The following is a 21927-nucleotide window of genomic DNA, read 5'->3' as shown; positions in this document are numbered from 1 at the left end:
TTCCTCCCTCTTGACAGGCCTGGGAGGGGCAGGGATGGGGCATTTGGGAGAGTGTGAGGGAGTCAGAGCAGGGTTGGAGCTCTTGAGATCAGGCCTGATGGACGGTGGCAGTCTCCCGGGGACTGGGCTGCAGCAAGTCTTGCCCCGAGGTCATGCCATTCTGCCTTTTGCCTCCCGGCAGATAGGCACCAGGACCTCATCAGCCTCACCAGGGGTGTCAGCGCTTTCAGGGGAAGATCCACTCCCTTTGCAGTTGAACACAGGCTGCTTCGCTCTGCAGCCTTGTGGAGCCAGAAAAGTCTTTAAGTAAGGTCGGTGGTCTGGGGGTGATGAGGCGAGGGATGTCTGAGCCCAGACAGAACACTAGCCTGGTTTTCCCAGCATTTAGGGGGTAGCCATCACTGAAGTAGCTTTCTGGATATTTCAGGGACCTGGAGTTTGCTACGCCTCGACCCCCCACCACGGTGAGGTCTCTGGGACCTAGGAGGGAGGGGTGCTGGGCGGGGCAGTGAGTGCCAGTCTCGGAGGTCTCAGGGCCCGCTTGGGACTCTCCTGGGCTCCAGTGAGTTTGGGTCCCCAGGCCCAGAAGGCGGTGGCCCCCTAATACACCAGCTCTTCCTGGAGGTCCGAGCCATACAGCTCGGCCAGCATCTTGAACCTGGTCCCCCAGTCGTTGAGGAAGTCGTAATCGATGTCAGAGTCAGACGAATCGGTGCCCAGGGAGCGGAGGGACTCGACGACAGACTCAGAGCCTTTGTAGCCGTAGACGTGCAGCGTGTCGTAGGGCAAGCAGCCGCCGTCGTGGTCCGCCTCGACCTTCTTCACCTCGATCATCGCGGCCATCTCCCTGGGCCCGCCGTGTGCCCCGGGCGCGTGCTGCGGCGGCTTCTGCACCCGCGCATACAGCGGCGGCCGTGCGTCTGGCGACAGCCGCGGGGGCTTGGCTCCGCCGCTGCGGCGCACCGAGTTGAGCACCGACACGTCGTAGCTGGTGGTGTCCATCTCGCTGCCGCCCTCCTCGTTGTAGGTGACCAGCTGCTCGTGGATCTCTGGCACGCTCTTGCCGAGGACATGGACCTGCCTCCGGAGCCGCCACCGCAGGAAGATGAGTGGAGTGATCACTGCTGGACAGCGAGCAAGAGCGACAGCAGTTAGACACTGCCAGGTTGGGGGATCCCCGCTCCGTTCCTTCCTCATCCCCGGAAATTCCAGGGCCAGGACTCCTCCATGACTTGTCCAACACGGACGCCTGGGGCTCCACCCGTCCCCGTGGGAGAGTCATCTGTCCCCACACTCTTGGTCCTGCCTGGCTGTCACAAACACTGGTGTGCACGAGCGGAGAGGAACAGAGTGGGGTTCGCTGGAGTTCTTTCTCCTCTCTCCCTCTCAGCTCTGTTTATCTGCATCCTCATTTCCTTCCTCCTTGTCCCACTGTGGCGAATTCTTCCACACCGTGTCCCAAAGGCCCGGAGGCCAGAGGTTGGGGCAGAAATGGGCGAAGGGATAAAATTGGAATTTGGAGTGCAAAGATTCTGAGTCACTACATTGTTGATGACTGTGTTGATGACGGTGGATATTGGTGGTGCCAGTGGACGTGGGACTCATTGCACGGGCAGCAGCCACCCTCTTGAGCACCAGCTGTATATGGGCTGGCACTGCATTGGGCAGGTGCTCATGTTACTTCACCCAACGTAGACATTATTATCCCTATTCTACAGTTAAGCAAACTGAGCTCAGAGAGGCCAGGGGACTTGCCCAGAGTCCCATGTTCAGGCAGTGGTGTAGACGTCGACCGTGCTGCAAGCTCTGAGAGGTGTGGCTGTGTGAGGGACTCAGCTCCCTGAGGGGGGTGTGGACTGTGTGGTACAGAGAGCTCCCCAAATTAGGCTCAGACCATCCCCTGGGCTCTGTCCTTGAGCCTTTCACAAACTGCTGCATACATAAGTATGTGGGATACCCAGGGAGACATCCTTCCTGAGCCTCAGTTTCCTTGTCTGTGAAGTGGAAATGATGACTTCTCTGCTCTGTTTATATTTCGGAAGGTGGTTATGAGGTTAAATGCAATTCTACGTGTGGTGGGGATGCCATCATCATTAATTATTATTAAAAGGGGAATCTGAGTCTGGACCTTCTGCTCCACAAGCTCCAGAAAGGGGTCATATCCAGAGGACCTTTCAGGGGAGACACTGAGGGTGCCCCACTGTATCTGACCTTGTCACTGTGGTGCACACGACCGTGCTCTCTAATCACCCGAAGGCTTCCTGCCCCACCTCATGGCAGGTGAAATGCAGGATAATTGATACACCTCGGAGGAGCCCTCAACCATCAAATGATGGGGTTGGGTGGATAAACACCAGCTCCTCTTCCACAGGTGGAGAGACGCTGAGGTGTAGCTCTGGCTGCCTCCAGGTTCCCAGCGGGTGAAGCTCCTTGTCCATGATGGTCACTTCCCTGATCCCTTGCCCTTCACTAGCTGCCTCCCCTCCCTGCTTGTCTACCCTTTTCCTTAGGAGGTTTCCGGGGAGCACCTCCCAAATAAACTACTTGCACCCAAAACTTTTCCCAGGACCTGCTTCCTGTGAAACCCAAACTAAGGCAAGGCCTAAAATGCTACTAAAATTTCTGAGGCCCAAATAAGGGGGAAAAAAAAAAAAAGAAATATCAAGGCTGGAGGAATTCTATGAAAGGAAAGAATGCCCCCAGGACATAGTCTAAACTAGACAATGTTAAATTTTCCACTTTAGAACTGGATTTTTTTTTTCAAAATTAAGTGTTGTGTAAATACATGCCTGAACAGTGCCTAGCACACAGTAAGTGCTCAAAATATGTACGTTCCAGGAGCGACTGTTATGCATAAGTAAGTTATTTTAAAGTGGAGATGGCCTCTCCCCAATGAGTGCAGAGGGGTCTTAAGCCCCCTGCAACCCAGAGGCCTGGTTCGGTGCAGCCGTCATCTTTGTGTCCCACACGTGGACCCTGAAGCCCAGGATGGTGCACAAGCCAGGGCTGCCTTGCAGGCTGGAGGAGGGGCTGGGCCTGAATTCCTGTCCTCTCCTCCTCCTGTGAAGCCCCTCCAGCCTCTCAATCCCACCCTGCCCAGCACTGACCTGTGATGGTGAGGATGCAGACGAAGATGGCCACCAGCGTCTGGATGCTGACGCCTGCCTGGCAGCCACGTCCTCGCAGAAGGTGAACTCCTCGTGCTCGTTGCACTTGCACACGGCCACGGCCAGCGTGCTGGTGCCTGTGAGGCTCGGCTTCCCGTTGTCCGAGATGAGCACGGGCAGGAAGTGGATCTTGACACGCCCCCGGTCAAATTGCCCGTACTTGACACTGATGTTGGCTGTATTATCTGGAAACGCCAAGGCAGTGGAGTCAGGCTCTGCCAGGAGCACCCACCGCCCTAGGCCACATGGCCGGGGAAGCGGCTCCCCAGAGAGCCCTCCCTGACTGCACCAGCCCGTGTATTGCCCGGGCTGTGTGTCTGCCCTTTGCATCGCCTGCCTCATGTTTTAGCCGTTTAAGCGCAGGTCTACTCCTCCACAGATGGGATCTTTTGGAAAGCTGCTTTGACCCAACTTCCAAGAATGGCTCGGCCAGAACGTAAAGTCCCTGCTTTCTGTTTCTGTGGGCGACTGATATGCCTGACCTCATCCCCTTCCCTAAACGCACTCCAGTAACAGGCAGTTTTCTCTTTCAGCTCAATTAATTAATGATTGTTTCAAGCTTTGACAAGCAATCAGGAAAAATAAAGTTTTAAAGTCTTTTAGTATTATGCTAACTTCTAAGGCTGTTTCTGCTATCCCCGAAAAGCCATTGTTATAAAGGAAGCTTACAACAATAAAAACAATGCACGCGTTCCCGCGAGCACAGAGAGAATAGTTCCATATGTAATGGAGGGTTTCCTGGGCAGTCCGGAATGGGGATATGCTCTGATCCAAATATTGGCTCCTCCTCCCAGCTCCAGTCAGCAGTTTCATGTACATAAGAATTCCCCAGGGAGCTTAAACACACTGATCTTCAGACCCCTTCCCCTCCTCCTAACGTGTGCACGTGTGTACACACACACACACACACACACACACACACACACACACACACCACACACACACACACACACACACACACACACACAGATTTCTGATTCAGTGATTGTGGGCAGAGGACAGATAATCTGCCCTTTGTAGGCTCCTGGGAGGTTGTAATACCAATGATCAGAAGAGGGCCCAGGATCTACTGAGCCACACTGGGTTGGCACACTCAAGAAGCCAGCTGAGAGCCAAGGAAGCTGCCTTTTAGATTTCAAACAAAAGCCAAATACATTTCATTATTCATCATTACATTTCAATATTAAATCTATTATGATTGAAAATAAAGGATATGCCATTGACATTTTACGGGAGAAATTAGAGATTTTGACATACATGACATTCACGATGTCAGTGAATCTGAGACCAACAGACTTGCCTCCTGGTTGCATACGGTTGTCCTTGGGGTGGGATTGATGCTCTCTTCCCCATTGTCGATCCCTACTCTGAGGTGGGCATTGGGGATGGGGTGACAGGTGTTTTTGCCACATGATTTACTTCTAAAGACAGTTGAATGTTGAATGGTCCTTCGTTGACTGTCTACACATCACGGACCTTCCCTATCCCACAGGAGGCTCCTTAAGGACAGGCTGTGTCTGATTCCCTGGGTTTGTCCTCTCTTCTCAGGGACCCCACTCCTCAAATTTTCTCAGAGGTGGCAATAGGCTGTTTCAATACAGGGGTCCTCAGCAACCACAGTTTCACCAATCAAGGACAAGCGGAGATCCCAACCTGTGCTGGGTGAAGGATCACTCAATTTAGACCCAAGGGGCATTTTCTCTATTTTTCTGAGGAAGTTGCAGAGGCCATGGAAACCTGTCTACATCGGCTGGCATTAAATCAACTCAGCATCATCACTCTAGAAAGGAAATACTCATCAGAAGCTTGGATTGGTCACTACTGACATCACAGGACCCTCTGGGCTGTGATTGGTGGACCATACCCTGTTCAGGGGCCACCTAGTGGTAAGTCATCATTGTAGATGAATTAAGACAAAGTTCACTGTATTCTTGGGATTTAGGGTTTCACATTTCCAGTTTGGAGTCTTTGGGAGTGACCTCAAAGCTCCCCATCACAGGACAGTTTGTAATTTTGCAGAGGCACAGAGATTCCAATGTGGGAAGGGATCCATAGCCTGCACCGCGTACCTGTTCTGTGATGCACACCCACTTGGCCATCTTATGGGGAATGGCAGGCCACGTGGACTTGGCAGTTTGGCCAGGGTGGCTCTGACCATCACACAGCCCAAGATTGTACAATGTATGTGGCCAGAGTTGTACAAAGTATCCCATAACTTGCAAATCCCAGTGGTAGCCTGGTCCTTGACCCTGGTTGCTTTAAGACTTAAATAACCTGACCCCTGACCCTGCTAAGAGCCAAGTGACTGGTTTGTTGCGCACCGTGATTATCCGTGAGGGTGAAGTTGCTGTCTTCAGTGCTCAGGGCAAATTTGAACTTCACGTTTTGTGGTGTTATGTTCTTGTCTGTTGCAGAGATCCGCAGGACCAGCTGGAGTGTGTAACACAGAGGATGGTCAGTGGTGGTGTTGGGGTGGCCTGGGGCTCAGTGATGGAGACTTTGGGTTTAGATGTGACCATGGCTGCCTCTCACCTGCAACACTAACATAAATGGCTTTCATAAGGACACTCTTTCTACCAACCCCTGTACCCCCCCAATCTACTCTCCATACAGTGTCTCTTGAGCCTCAGTTTACCCATCTGTAAAATAAGGATAATGTTACTTTCTCCAGGGCTGTTGTACAGGTTACATGAAGCTCAGTAGAACTCCAGCTGACTGGATGGGAGGTTCGGCCCCTAAGCCTGCCCCACCCTCCTACCTGAGCCAGACTCACCTGGCCCTGGGCTGCATTTCTCACACACTTTTGGCTCATAGGGCTGGGCAAATTCTGGGGCGTTGTCATCCACATCCAGAACTTCAACGTGGACCTGCACGATGGATTCTTTGCCTGTGGGTGGTCCCTGCATGGGAGAGGACTTGTCACCACTGGGGACTCAGCTGATGCTGGCCCTGAGTGTGTGGGGTGTGGATAGGTAGTCCTGGAGGGCTGCTCCATGAAAGCTGCTTTTTGGAAGGAGAGGGGGCTATGGACCTCTGAAAGAGAGGCCAGGAGTGGTGTTCTGGATGGAAGGAGTGTGAAAGAGGAAGGGGCAAAGCTTCATATGTAAGAAAGATTACTGATGTATTACTTGTGAGAATCAAAAATGTAAACAATGTAAGTGCATTTAAAAAGGTCTCAATTAAATTAACGAAATCAATAATTTACTTAAGTAATTAAATGGACTTAAGTAAATAAATGTAGGGTTTTTTTTGTTTTTTTTTTTAAAGATGACCGGTAAGGGGATCTTAACCCCTGACTTGGTGTTGTCAGCACCACACTCTCCCAAGTGAGCCACGGGCCGGCACCTAAATGTAGTTAAATTAAAGAAATAAAACAAAATAATTACAAAAAAACTAAAAAGGTAAACAACCTAAAAGATGCTGAGATTGGGTCAATAATTTAGGCCACTGAAAAAGAATGGAATATATGACCATTTACAATGCCCATGTAAATTACGTTTTAAAAATGTAATTAAAAAAGTATTTTAGTACCATGGGAAAATTGTTCTGGAATAAGGTTAAGTAAAAATACAGGATATTTTATACAAATATTATGATCTCACTTATTTAAAAATATGTATAGAAAAAAGACAAGAGAAAATACACTAAAGTGCTAACAGCATTATGAGAGGATTGTTTTCTTCTCCTTTTCTGTATTTTCCATATTTAAAATCTTTCTAATTTTAAAATTATATGAATGGGGAAGGAAGGAGCAAAGATTGGTCTGGAAAACATGTAGGAGTCTGTCCTGAATTTGGGGCATAGCTGCCAGGTTGGGAGATGTGAGGGTCTAGGTGGGCCCAGCAGGGGGCAGGGCCCTCCGGGGTAGCACTGGTGGGGTCTTGGCCACAGTTGCCCCTCTCTGGGCCCTTGGGGGATCCTGGGTACAATGGGAATAGTCCTTCTCCTGGAGGATGGTTGGGATTTTTCAAATAGATAAAGGAAACCCTAACACTTGCCCACAAAAGTTACACAATTTCTGGAGAAACTATCAATCTCAGAGTTGGAAGCTGCTTCAGATTTTGAATCCACCCCATCAACTGGGGCATAAACAACCCCCAAAGGAGTATTTCCCAAACATCCATGATAATAAGAACCACATGACACTTGTTCCATGCACATTCCCAGGCGCCATCTCTGGCTCCCTGGACCAGAACCTTCAGGGAGGTGTCTGAGAAGCTCTGTTTCATAGGTGCCATAGGTAATTCTTATCACAGAGACATCTGCGCACCTGCTTTATAACAGTGCTTCTCAAACTATGATGTGCAAGAGATTCTGATGTTCAATATGGGGGTGAGGACCAAGATTCTACACTTCCAGCAAGGTCTTAGGAGATGCAGATGCTACTGGTTCAGGGACCACACTTGGGCATGGAAGCTCCATCACATCCCAGCCAAGGGGTGCTTCAGCAGGTGCTTGGAATGCCTTTAGAGACCCCAAATGACAGATTATGCCAGTTTTGAAAGAATGAGGGTAAAGGAAAAGAGCCCAGGTCCCCTGGCAGATGGGGTCACTCACCACTAGAATCCAGTTCTTCAGCCTCCACAGTCAGGTTATACCAGGGGTAGATTTCTCTGTCCAGTTCTTTCTCATTGTAAATGTTCCCTTGCTTGGTTATTCGGAAGAATTAGCCCTTGTCACTAGTTCTCCGGATGGAGTATCTGCCAGGGAAGAGAGTTTTATGGCTTTCATTGTTCTTTGCTGAGTCCAAACTCTCAGCATGACAGACAGGGCACTTCAGGACCTGTCCCCTGCATGCTTCCCCACCCTCCTCTTTCACGGCTCGTTGCACTCCAGCACTCACAACACTGAGCAGACCCACACAGCAACAGAGGGATCCAGGGGGTGGGATAATATCTGTGGTCTTAGCAATGGTGCTGTCACCAGGCTGAAGGTGCTACCTGAGACCATCAATAGCATTTTCAGAGTTGGGTAGGTGACACTCTACAACACCTGGAATTGGTTTTTGTGATCAGTGAAAAGAAAGTTGAGCAAGAGCTAGGAAGAAATGCAAAAGAACCTGGAAGAGATAAGAAATAATTAAAAAGAAATTACATTTGTGAAGTAAAAATTTGGAACGTTCCTTCAGAAATCAGGAAAAAAGTTACAAAGAGATTAATATACATATATGAATCTATATATGAATCTATATACACACATACGTATACACACACACAAACACACACACACACACACACACGCACACACACACACGCACGCACATATTTATATATAGCTACAGTTTGAGTTGTGTTCCCCAAAGTTTCATAACAGTGTTGAGAGTGGGAAACCTCAACATGGTAATTGAAAGGCGGGGTCTTTGGGAGGTGATTAGATTGTGACGAGACTATGCCTTCGTGAGTGTATTGATACATTCATGTAGAGATAAGTTGATGGTTTAGTGGGTGGTAATAAGTGTGGTTCTGATGGCTTTATAAGGAGAGTGAGGGAGTGGGTCAGCTCTCTTACTCCTGCCTTTCTAGCCATGTGATACTCTGCCTCGCTGTAGAGTGTCACCACCAACAAGAGCAAGGCCCTCACCACATGTATTCACTGGACTTTTGACTTCTGAGCCTCCAACACTCTAAGCAATAAATGTCATTTCTTTATAAATTATCTAGGTTCAGGTATTCTGTTATAAGCAACAGACATGGACTAATATATATATATATATTACTGAGGAAAAATTCCAGAACAAATAGAATGGAAGAAATGACAAAAAATAAAACTTTTCTGATCTGAAGAAAGGCCTAAGTCTACAGATTAGAAGATGTCATCGATATCAGGCATAATTGTAAAAAGAGAACAATATTTGAGCATATCCTGATGACACTTTGAATTTCAAGGCTATGTGAAGGAATTGAAAAAGAGTCCAGACAGAAAAAATACATTCTTTGTAAAGAAAGACGAATCAGATTCACCCCGGATTTCCTTACAAAATTAAATGCTATCACACATTGATAGCAATTTTGAAAGATAGTGTCTGTGATCTCAGGACTATATGAGCACACCTAGGTGTATTAAAATAAGAAAGCAAAGCAAGTAAGGAATTTGTAAATATGCAAGAGCCAGAAAGTATATCACCTCCAAAAATGGGTCCTAAGTTTTTTTTTTTTTTTTTTTTTAAACTTACTCCATCTAACCAAGAAATGTCTCAACATAAAGTAAAATCCTGGTTTGGAAGGAATTAAAATGAAACTATTGATTTCTTTATCATAAATGGGAAAGCAATGGTGTGTGTGTGTGTGTGTGTGTGTGTGTGTGTGTGTGTGTGTGTGTGTCTGTGTGTGTGTGATATTTTTAACTAGAAAATATAGGTCTAGGAAAACATTTAAAATTTCAAAAGTAGAAGTAAATCTACAGGTAGAAGTAAAAATAGATGTATTCCATCCAATTATCTAGGAGAAAAAAGAGAAAGAAAAAATAGGCTGTATGGCAAAGGTGAGGGTAAAGAAAAAAGCCATTAAGTTTAAGAAATGGGAAATATAAAACAAGATAAAAGAAGTAAGATTAAACTTATCATTTATAATGAAAATGCAAATACATTAAACACAAAGCATCTCAGTGTAGATTAAAAAGCAATGCCAACTACATTCTATTTTCAAGAGACAACTTAATGCCAGATGACCTAGAAAAATTAATAGTAAGGGCTAGAACATTTATGTCAGGCAAATATAAATAACATGAAACCAGGACTGACAAACTTAACATCAGGCAACATGGAATCGAAGGCAAAATGTTTAAGCAGAACAAACTGGGTAATTTCCTAGGGATAAAAGTTACAAACCTACTGAAGGTAAAGTAGTTACAAACCTTTGCATATGCAAAGCAAAAGTTTAGATATCCTAGTAAGAAATGAACAAAAATACAATTGTATTACTGCACAGGATGAGCTAATACAAAAACCAAATAACACCCTATCACTCGTAAATGAAAAGAAATAAACCAAGTAAATCTCTTAAATAAACCACTGGGTCAAAGGGAAAACAAAAACTGTAATCACAGAGTATTTAGAATGCAATGGTAATGAAAGTAGTAGTCCTAAAATATGAGATACGGCCAAAATGGAGGGACATATTTTGACCTTAATAAGAAGACCTAGTACCATAGAAATGTTAACTCTTCCAAAATTGATATATAAACACGATTCTTATTAGAATTCTAGTTTTTTTTAAAAAACAGGTAAAAGATTTTTAAAGTTCATACGAAAGAATAAAAGAGAATGGATAAAAATTATATAAAATAAAAAAAAAAGCAAGGGAGGGCTTGCCTTATATGTAGTGAAATTTAGCATAAAGCTTCTGGAATAAAACAGATTGGCTCTGCCACAGAACGATAGAATAAAGAATTCAGAAATAGATTGGTTGTTCTCTTGATGGTCATATCTCGCTAGATGGGACCTGTGGGAACCATGGTCTAAAGGAAGGCTTCAAGGTAGAGCAGAGGACAGACAGCTCTGGATGGCCAGGACCATGCAAAGTGGGGTGCGCAGGCAGGACAAGGTCCCAGCAGCCCAAGTGGGTTAGTGGAAGATCTTGGGCTACTCCTTCTGCCTCTGCTACTTCCCATGCAATGCTGGGAGAAGCCAGTTTTCCTCTCTGAGTCCTGGACTCAGACGAGCAGACATAAGAACATCAGTGCCAGAATTGTCATTGTCATTGTCATCAACACAACCACCAAGTGCTTACCCAATTCTGCACCAAATCTCATTGGGGTCTATGGCTATCACCACGACAATCAGAGGTTTCTTCTGGTTCTCCCACAGCTGGAAGTGGTAGAAGAGCTGCTGGAAGTTGGGGGGGCTCATCCATATCTGTGATGTTGATGATGACGTGGGCTATGTTTCTGCTGGAGGTGCCTCTCAGGTATCCGAGGTTGATGGTGTGGTCCATGGCCTCGATGGTGAAGCTGTATTGCCGGATACGTTCATAGTCCAGGGGCTGCATTAGGGGAACGTTATGATGAGCACCTGCTCTGAGCTAAGGAGGTGGCATGTCGTCTTCACAGCAACCCTGCACGGTAGTACACGGTTGCCCATTTTGTGATGAGGAGCCTGTGGCCCGGACTAGTGATATGTCCAAGGTTATCAAGAGAGAGGCTGGGCCTGGCATCTGTTTTCAGCTACCCCCATTTCATCTCAGCAGCCTCATGACCGCACCCCAACCCTGGCTCTGTGCCTGACCCCGTTGCGATTAATGAGGACATACAATGGATCAGCCATGGTCCTGCTCCCAGACTAGTGGCTCTATCCGCTGGTCCTTAAGGACTTGCCTTTTCTTTATGCCTTTTCCAAGGATGCTTCTCCTCCCCTTCATGCCTGATGAACTGCTGCTCATCCCTCAAGAAGCCAATCAGAAGCAATCAGATGCCCTCTCAGAAGCCCCTCCTGAGGAGGTGGTTGCTCCCTGCATGGTGTTGATACATAGCACTCAACACATCCGGCTATCCTTTATGTTTATATGTCTGTCTCTCCCACTCACTGAGAGCTTCATTGACTCTGGAGGTTGTGTTCTCCCCTGGGTATCTTTAGTCCCCAGCATGGGGCAGGGCCAGAGAGGGACTCAGGCCCAGGACTCTGAGTCCTCTACATGGCAATCCCAGAGCCATTCTTATGCCCCGACAGGACTTTCCCTCCTCTCCCAGATACAGTGGATCTGACTTCTCTGTCAGAACCAGCCACTGTCCTTGGCCACCCATGTCCTGTTCCCAGGCACTCATTGTTTTCTTACTTGCTGATGGCTTTTTACTGGCCAGGACACAGTGCAGGCCAGGAAGTGCCAGGGAGTTAATGCCCCCAGGAGCAGCCCTCAGTCAACACTGCAGGGGTTTGGTGTATAAATACCCCAGCTCCCTTGCCCTCAGCTCTGCAACTCTGAGTTGTGTTCAATACTGTGCCCTGGAGGTACCCACTTGCCTACACTCCCATTAATGAGCCCAATATTAGCTTCCTTCTTTTCACATGTTGACATTCCTGGGGCTTCCTGGGATCACCTCCCACATAAATGATTTATAACCAAATCCTTGTGTCAGGGTTTGCTTCAGGGGTAACCTAGCCCAAGACACTGGGTTGCAGTCTCCATGAGCTCATGGCCATCTCTGAGCTGACCCAGAATGTTCTCCTTTGCTGGCTTCCGGCTCAGGAGCAGCCCCTGGGCAGAGGATGCCAGGAACCCCAAACCCCGCATCTGATGTCATTGCCACAGGCAAGCCTACAAACCTTCATGGGCTTGATGATGCCCTCATTGTGGGTGGGGTCTGTCTCGATGGTGAAAGTGTCCCTGTACTCACCTTGCGCGATGTTCTACTTGGTCATCCAGTTCTGGGGCTCATCTAGGTCCTCCACAAAAGAGAGCCCAAGGGGCTTCCCACGCGGATGGCTTCAGGCACCACAAATGTGTACATGGCTGATGCAAATAGTGTGCCCCAAAGGGCAGTGGGTTAATCAGATAGACAAGGTGATTATACCTTTATATTATCCTACCTTATATTGATACAGGAAATGGACATGGATGAAATAATGATAACAACGATAATAATAAAACCCCTGGGATTCTGGCAAAGAGGTCTGCCCTATCTGTCCATCCCTCCATCCCTCTATTCATCCAAGTAGTTATTGAGCACCTACTGTATGCCAGTCACTTTGCTAGGGGACCTATCAGTTGACAAGAGAGACAAGTTCTGCCTTCAGGGAGTGTTTGCTGCGCACAATGAGGCCACTCCAGGAGAACTGGCCTGTCTTTGTGTGGCCGAGACTCTGAGTTGTGACATCCAGCACCAGAGGATGCAAGTGGACAGAGCCACGTGACTTTCTGGCCCGGCCTCAGCCAGGGCATGGGAAAAGCTGTTGGCACACATATTTTGGGGGACAATCAGTCTGTGGTTGGCGTCAGAGCCCAGCCCTGGCTCTGGATACAGAGCTTTGCTGTCCCTCTGCTCTTTGGCTTGTGGGAATTTTCTAGCTGGGGCTTGAGTCTCAGGGCCTGGATTTTCCTGAGCCCATAGGATCTGGGTGAAACTGCTCCTATCTGTAGTGGGGCTCTGGGCACAGGGGTAGCATCCAGCAGGGGGCATGGTTCCCTCTCATCTGTGAGAATGTGGTTCAGGATGAAAGAAAGGCCCCTCCCTGCACCAAAAGGACTCCTCTAGGCCTTAGGTCAACCCGGGGATGGGTAGAGAGGGAGACGGACTCAGGGCTCCTCCTCCAGAGCCCCCAAGTTATTGAGTCCGGAGTGCTCCAACCCCCGACCTCCCCAGCACCCTAAAGGAGGGGCTCACTCTTGACGAGGATGGGGAAGTTGTCATTGACTTCTTGCAGAGTGACCAGCACAGTGGCCATGCCCGAGTTCCCCCAGAGGCCCCGGGTGTCTAGTGCCTCCACCATGATCTCATATCCGGCTTGCAACTCTCGGTCCAAGTTATTGGTTGTCATGAGAATGAGTCCTGTAAAAGTGTCCCAGCTGGAGCCATGTTACCTAGGAGCTTTTAGAAAATACTGATGCCTGGGCCCTAGCCAGAGAGAACCTGACTTAAAAGCTCCGCAGTTGATTCCACTATGCAGCCATAGCTGAGAACCACGAGTACACATCCACTATTTCCACAGCCTGCACTGTGAGGCCAAAGCTGGTATACAGCAATTTGGTCCAATATTGGTCCTAGCCACCTGGAGCACTGTGTTGAGAAAGGTCGTGAGGACACATCCAGGCTCAGAGTGAGAGTGCTGTGATGGATTAATGATGTCTGTCTTCGTGCACCGCAGGATAGCAATGGTATCTGTGCGATGCACTTGACATCCCTCTGGAAGACAGTGAGCCCAAGGACTGACCATCTAGTTTCCAGACTCAGTCCTTACAGTTTTTTAAGTCACAAAAACTATGTGGCTATGCTCACTCTATACGTTATCAAATTCAGACTTCACAGCTACACTACAAAACCAATATAGGCATTCCTATTTTCTAGATAAGGGAACTAAGACTCCCAGAGTTTAGTTGAGTTATCCAAGGTCTCTAGAGGGGGTTGGTAGCAGAGCCGGAGTTTGGAAACCAGATCTGTCTGAACCTGTACCCAGAGCTGCTAACCAGCATTCTCTGTTGCCTCTCGGTCACTGCTTGGGTAACAAGATCCTGCTTTTGTTCCCTGGACTTAAGTCCATGTCTTGGGCACCTGTCTGCTTCCTTCGTCCCTGACCAGCCACCTTGTCTTTGCTTGTGATACTGACCACCTCCATGGGACAGGGTGGTTCAATGATTGGTGACAACTGTCAGACTGGGTTCCTCACAGCATCTGCACCTGGAATATTCACAGCCCTCATCCCCCATCCCCCAAGTCGGTGCCTGCCCAGGACTGTTAGTCACACAGACCGGAATTATCGATGGAAAAATAATTTTCTCCCTTCAGGACTTGGTACAAGACAGAGGTGTGATCTGCCACAGTGTGGTCATCTGCGTCCACTGCTGTCACACGGAAGACCGAGGTCCCTGCAGAGAGAGAATCCTGAGGTTGCTGCCCTGAGACTGCTGGCCCCTCACCTCATCCCTGGATGAGGGCAGATGGGACTCAGGCTATTCCCTGTCTCAACCTTCCCAGGTCTTCAGGGAGAAAAGGCTGCTTTGTTTCCTGAGGAGCTGGCATGAGGACAAAGTGCTGGCAGTGATGGGGGCCCAGCCAGGCCACCCATGAAGGGAGGCAAAGAACAGGTGGATTGTGCATTTATGAGGGAAATTAGGGAGAGGGCAGAGGGTTGGGTTCAGGTGGAGAAACCAAGGAGAGTAAGGGCTTTTCTCCATCTCCTGGAAGGGTGAGGACAAGGAAATGGGAAGGTTCCCCCAAAGGAGTGGTGTCACATCTCTCATCACCCCCTTAAACTCCAGGGTCCACATTTAACAGGAAGTTCTAGTCTCATGGCCCTGGCTAGGGACCCTAGACTGAGCGGGTGGAGAGGGAAGCCCTTTTCTGGTACCGTCTGGAGAATAGGGGAGGACTGAGGAAGGAATAATAACCTCCTGAACCTGGAGTCCAGGCTGGTGACACGTCTTATGGCCAGGGTTCTGCCCTCCACCCCACTACTACACGGCCTCTCGAGATGACTCTTCTTGCATTAGTAGCAGGGCTTGGTATTCTTCATGTACAAAGGCTACACTCTTGGTGTGCCAATCCTGCGGGTCAGAGGCAGTGGGTGGGATTTGCTCTAAAGAGTAGTGGGATATGTGTGTCTCTGATGGCCAGGGGTCAGTCCATTACTAGGTCTGAGCTCAGTTCATGATCAGGATCAGGGCTCAGTCCATGACTAGGTTCAGAGCTCTGTCTGGGGCCAGCTCAGAGCTTAGTCTTTAGGGACCAGAGTTTCAAGTCATATAAAGTGGCAACACAGTCGTTATAACCACTGCCCTGAACTCACTGAACCCTGACCCCAGGCAGTGAAGTGGTTGATGTGAGAAGTGCCTCCAGGATGGGGATGAGGGAGAGAAGATGGAGGGGGACAGACTGGGCACTTGCCCACAGCCGACATCTCGGGCACAGATGCATTGAACAACCGGTGCATGAACACAGGCCAGTTGTCATTCACGTCGTGAACTTTGATGGTGAAACTGGAAGGAGAATCCAGGTCTCTGTTGGTGTCGTTGTCCACGATGAGGGCAATGAGGTGGTACTCGGAGGTCTTCACCCGGTCCAGCCTCTCAAAGGCATACACGTCTCCTGTGTCCTCGTTGACCCGGACGACCTTGCCGACAGACTCTCCTCTGATCAGGTACCTGGCATTCTTTCTGTTCACGCTCGACTTGATCTAGGAAATAAGAGGCAACATGAGCTGGGAATGGGCAGTGGTGGCTGTGTGCGCGTGCATTCATGTAGGTATGTGTGTATGCACGTGTGCATGTGCGTGTATGTTCATGTGTGTGTATGTGCACGTGTGTGTGTGCATTGGCGTGTGGTGCTATGCAGGGGTCCTAGATGTGACACTGAGGCTTTTAACAAGGGCCTCGACTGGTCACCAGAGAGTTGTTCCTGCCCAGGTCACTGCAAACACCACATTGGTGTGAGTTGCGTAGCAGCACCCAATGTGCCTAGAACGATACCTGGGACATAGTAGGTGCTTAGAAAACATTTTTTGAGTGGAAGAATATACTTGGTGCCATTGGAAGGCAAGAGAGATTTTTGCCCCTTTGCAGTCACTTAATTTCTCTGAGTGGTTGTTAACTCATTTGAAAAATGAAAACAATATCGCTTCTGATGTTGATGTTGAGTTGCTCTATGAGCACAACAGCCCTTTTGAAAATGAGTTCCAGGAAACACTGGCCTCCTTTGCTGTTCCACACAGTCAGTGGTGTGCTCAAGCTGGCTTGTGTCAGTGTGGCTTTCAAGAGCCAACTTAAGTTTTCAGGAATATTTGTGAGTTGGTTGTTAAACATAGCCATTATTAAACATGGAATTCTATAAACTTACAATTAAATAAATCAAATTAAAAACAAAGGTAACAGATATTCAGAGTTCATCACTTCTAAACTATTTTACTGTGTTCAAGAGGTTAATTATGTCTGTTATTCTGTATGATGGAAATACTAAATAATGATGTGTTATCCACATCTTTTCCCAACTCTGCCCACAGTGACGTCACACTGGTTGATTGAAATCAGACATGGTGAGAGTATTTACACCACGGAATTGGCAATTGCTGCAGATCAGGATCTTTTCCCCTGGAGAGCCAGTTGTCAAACATTTATCAGCACACCGTTGGTCCCAGTCAATTTAGTTTTGGAATGGTCACAGTCTCCTGGAGACTGTGATTGTATAGTCCTGTAGAAAAGAATTCCAATGAGCTTTCTTTAACTCAGGATTTCCCATACTTACTAGGCCACTGAACTATATAATTTTTGTAACACATAGTATTGGTGTCCTAAGATATGTGTGTTTCTGATGGCCAGGGCTCAGTTCATGATCAGGATCAGGGCTCAGTCCATGACTAGGGTTAGGGCTCTGTTTATGATCAGGATCCGAGCTCAGTTCTTATCGAGGGTCAGGGTCAGTCCATGATCAGTATGAGGGCTCAGGGTCATTGGCGCCCTTGGTTGGAGCAGCATCAGCAGGGTGGCAGGGTGAGAAGCCAAATGGCAGAGTGTAGGGAAGAGTCTGGAAGGTGAAGGAGTGGAGGCAGATAGTGAAGACCCTACCTCTTGGATGGACAGGGAGGGGGAGAGGTTGGCAGCTGGTGCGGGCAAATCCTCTGGGGGCAGTGCTGTGGTACGTACGGGGCAGGTAGTTTCCGAGGTGATTTCAAGGCCCAGAGGCTGGGAGGTACAATGAGTAGCTGGACAGCAAGCAAGGAAGCCACCAGCTCTGTAACTGTGGCCTGTGGGGATAATGGGGACTCAAGGAGAGGGGACCATCTGGGGCCTTGCATGAGTTGCTCAGGGTTAGGATAGCACGGCAGTTTTCAAATTTGCTTCTGGATCGGTGCGTTAGAACCCGCGAAGGCAGGAACTGTGGTGGGAGGGCACATCAGCTTGGACCTATTTTACTGGAGTTCTGCAGATGATTTCATGTAAATGGAAGTTTCTGTTTTCCTGTAGGCTGATGTTTCCTAAATAGACTTTATTTTTTAGAACAGTTTTAGATTTACAGAAAAATTGGTAAGTACAGAGAGTTCCTATATGACTATTCATCTTTACCCTTAGTATTAACATCTTACATTAGTGTGGTACATTTGTTATAACGAATGGACCAATAATGATAGATTATTATGAACTAGTATCCATCATTTATGCATATTTCCTTAGTTTTACTTCATGTCTTTTTTCTGTTTCAGGATCCCATCCAGTTCACCACATGACATCTAGTCATCGTATTTCTTTAAGCTCTTTTGGGCTGTGACATTACCTCAGACTTTCCTTGTTTTTGATGACCTTGACAGTTTTGAGGAGCACTGGACAGGTATTTTGTAGGGTGTCCCTCTAATGGAATTTGTCGAATGTCTTTCTCATGAGTAGACAAGGGTTATGGGTTTCTGGGAGCCTCTCCCGCTTTCTAATACCACCGTATTTGGACATTAACATCTCAATGCCAAAAGCCAAGCTGACCCATATTTATGGATTCAGAAGGCTGCTCAGGAATGTCTCCTGTTGTCCATCCAGGTCTGTAAAGAAAGGCTCCAGGCTCTGACCTTGATAAACAGGGACTTCCTTCCCTTGGATTACATCCTTGGGAGCCGGGAGGTGATCCTTAGAGCACTGTCCTAGCCTTTCCCAGGTACTCTTGTTTCTTCTCCAGGTGGATCCTCTGTCCCTGGCCCTGTGCAGGGTGCCGAGTGAACGCTGTTGACAGATGGTGGCAGACCCAGCACTCTTTCTGCTGCGGGCAGGCCCTGGGCGAGCCCTCCACAGTGGCATGTGATGCAGGTGGCCCCGGTTTCTGCTGACACTCCCTGTCTTACCCCACAGATTTTCCTTGGAACTAGCCATTCTCTTCAGAGGCTGATTCATGGCACAGTTATCCCACTGGGAAGGTCATAGGTGGGTTGACTATATTTTCCTCTATGACACAGAGCTCACATTCATGCTGAGAGTCAGGAACCTAGCCCTTAAAGGTTCTGTCCTGGTCTCACTTTGTGGTCCTGGGCAAATTCTTCCCCTCTGAGTGGCCATGCTGGAGTATTAAAATTTGCCATCCATTCTGGATAGCAAGAAAAGCCTATGGGCATAGTCAGCTGGCTGGGGGTGGGGCTGTGAGTGGAAATTCCCAGTTGGCCCCACCTGCTTCCTTTAGCTGGCAGGGCTTTTCTGGTGCTTCAGCCAGACGGGGATTTCTCTAGGACCAGAGGGCACCACTCACCACCACCACTGGAAGAGTACTTTGCCTGACATATTCTGCCCTTCTAGACTAGGGTGGGCAAACTGTTTCTGCAAAGGGCCAGATAGTAAATACTTTCAGCTTTGTGGGCCATATGGTCCTCGTCACAACTTCTTAACTCTGCCATCATTGCATGAATTCTTAAATGAGTTGGTGTGACTGGTGACTGTTCTAAGAAAACTTTATTTACCAGACTGGGCTGTGGGCCAGATTTGGCCCACAGGTGGTTGTTTGCTGACCCCTATCTCCATGAGGTTGGGAACCATGCCTGTTTTTGCCTACAGTTGACTTCCCAGTACCCAGTCAAGTGCTTGAAACCGACCTTACTTTCTCTAGTACACTGACCCATTCTTTCTTGTGACCAATGTTCAGATTCCAAGAAGCTGATGTGGTGAGATTTTAATGCACTCAGAAACCTTCTTCCTCACCAAAAACTCTCAAAATACCTCCTCCATCTAACTGTCACTGCATGTGAAATTCCATCATGTGGACCATTCCTTTGAATTAGACTGGAGAGTTTTGACATCAATGACAATTTGACATGGTGAGACAATTCAGCAGTCACTCAGATTAGCTCCGAGCTCTAGGAAGGTGGGCTTGGATGGATACGTTTTAAAGGAGGACAAAATGAGGGTCAGAGCCCTAGGCACTGGCTTAGAGGTGGGCCAGGCACTTCACTCTGAGTGTCCTGGAATTTGAGGAGTGGTGTGGGGGTCATGGAAACAAGGATGAGATGCTCTGAGAGAAATGGGTTTTTGAGCAGGTTCAGAAGCCTAGACCAGGGTTGGCAAACTATGGCCTGGATGGTTCACTTTGTTATCAGCACAATTTTGTAGATGGCTGCTCAGGCCTTTCCAGATCTCTCAGAGGAGAAAATTTAGTGACAGCTTTGGCTGGCTCTGCCCTACGCCCTGAGCCCACAGGCGAGGCTAGCCTTCTCAGGCTGAGCATGGGGTGGTCCTTCTGCCAGTGCTGTCTTGTCTACGGACTGAAGGCTGGGAGAAAATGAACCATGGTGCTCACCATCACCTATACCACCACCTCCATCATCTCCATGATCACCATCATTATCACCTTCTCCTTCATGACTGCCATCGTCACAATCACCACTACTATCACCATCATCACTACCACCACCACCACCACCACCACCACCACCTACACCTTCACCACCACCATCATCTACCCCTTCACCATCAACATCATAACTTCCATCACTACCACCACCACCATCAGCACCCTCACCTTCCCCTTCACTATCACCAGCACCACTACCACAACTATCACCTCTACCATTTTTACCCCGACTGCCATCACCCTCACAATCATCACCTCTACCCCCACATCCATCAAAATATCTACCACCATCTTTACCATTATTATCATCCCCACCACCACTGTCACTATGGGCCAGCTGCTGATGGCTTCTCCTGGCCTGGGGCCTGAGCATTACCTTGCCCACATAGTGGGGCACTGAGGTGTTTCTCTCTTCATCGATGTGCATCTGGTTCCAAATCTAGTCTCTCTTCTGTTGCCAGAGGGTGGGCAGCATGCTGGGAGTGTTCAGTTGGGCAGGGTTAGTGCCTGCTGTTGCTGCTGCAGCTGCCACCAGCGAGCCCAGGCAGGCGCCCAATACAGCGACCAGGATCATGAGCCTCTGCACCTTTCCAGGAGAGACAGATCTGGGGAAAGAGGAGAGATACCATCAGGGCATGGTGGCTACTGCCCAGGGTTGTGGGCATCTCCCATGGAGAACTGAACAACCTTTGTCCATTCACTCCTTCACCCTTCACTCTCAGATGACACCAGCAGAACCAGACCCTGTCCATGCCCCCAAAGAGCTCAAACTCTGGGAGGCAGAAGACAGACACAGAAATAATTCCTACTTGGAGGCCATGCGTGCTAGAATGGAAGGAAGTGCTGGGGATGTAAGAACCCAGAAGAGGGGCTGCAGGAAGGGTCTCCCAGAGGAGGGGGTGATGTTGATGCTGATGGTAGCTCCAAAAGCTCTATGCATGAGCTCCAGAGCTCATGCCTGGAGAGAGACAAGGACCCACAGGGTGCAGGATGAAATGGGCTCCTCCCCTGGCTGTCCCCTGAGGGAGAGGTTGGACTCTGTACATCCCAGGAGGTTTCTAAACTCGAATAACATTTCCCCAGGCCCCAGGCCTGGCGCCAGGCTGGCCTCACTAGGACCTAGGGTGTCTGATCTGGGCGCGCTGACCTCTAGGCCCGCTGACATTAGCAATCAAGGCCCCTGCCCTCTGGTTCCTGCCTCTGGCCCAGAAGGAAGTGGACTCCTAGGGTGGGGGTGGAAATGTGGGGTCTTTTGTTCAAAAGTTGGTGGGCCCAGAATGCAGGTGCCACGTGCCCGGCAGAGGGCCCTGCCTCCTCCAGGCCTCAGTTCCTCAGCCGCAAAGGAGGGGGTCGAGCAGGGAGAGATCTCACGCCCTGGACGTAGGATGCTCCAGGCAGGAGGAAGGCAATGAACAAAGGCTTGGGGCAGGGAGTGGGGAGGTTGGGAGTCCTGGCCAGGAAGCTGGTCCTGACTCAGGGGAGGCTCGGGCCCTGTGGGTCACTTCCTTCTTTGCCCGGAAAGCAGCAGCGAGTCTTGGTTCTCTCTTCATCCCTCAAGTGAGAAGTGACTCAAAGATGATCAAGTAAAACAAATGGAAGTGAAACCAAGGAACAGGGAGAGAGAAAGTTCTTAGACTTCTGGGCAGGAAGGGTGACAGCCCAAGCTCTGAGCTGGTGGCTGTTGGGTGCCTACTGTGTGGCAGGCTCCATGCTGGGCAGTGGGATGCAGCAGAGAGCGAAATGATGGGACCTGCCTTCAGGGAGTGCATGCTATAGTGGGAACAACAGGAACACAAGTAGAAGG

At 48.7% G+C, this 21927-nt stretch overlaps 1 pseudogene; it reads right to left on the bottom strand.

Moving 5' to 3' along the window:
* Positions 1-600: 600 nt before the first annotated feature.
* Positions 601-20721, bottom strand: LOC134389048 (cadherin-5-like; annotated as a pseudogene).
* Positions 20722-21927: the final 1206 nt, after the last annotated feature.

Source organism: Cynocephalus volans, chromosome 10, assembly GCF_027409185.1.
Source record: "Cynocephalus volans isolate mCynVol1 chromosome 10, mCynVol1.pri, whole genome shotgun sequence".
In the NCBI taxonomy this organism is placed as follows: Eukaryota; Metazoa; Chordata; class Mammalia; order Dermoptera; family Cynocephalidae; genus Cynocephalus; species Cynocephalus volans.
The sequence above is the reverse complement of the archived record's forward strand: the minus strand, read 5'-3'. Positions and strand labels throughout refer to the sequence as shown.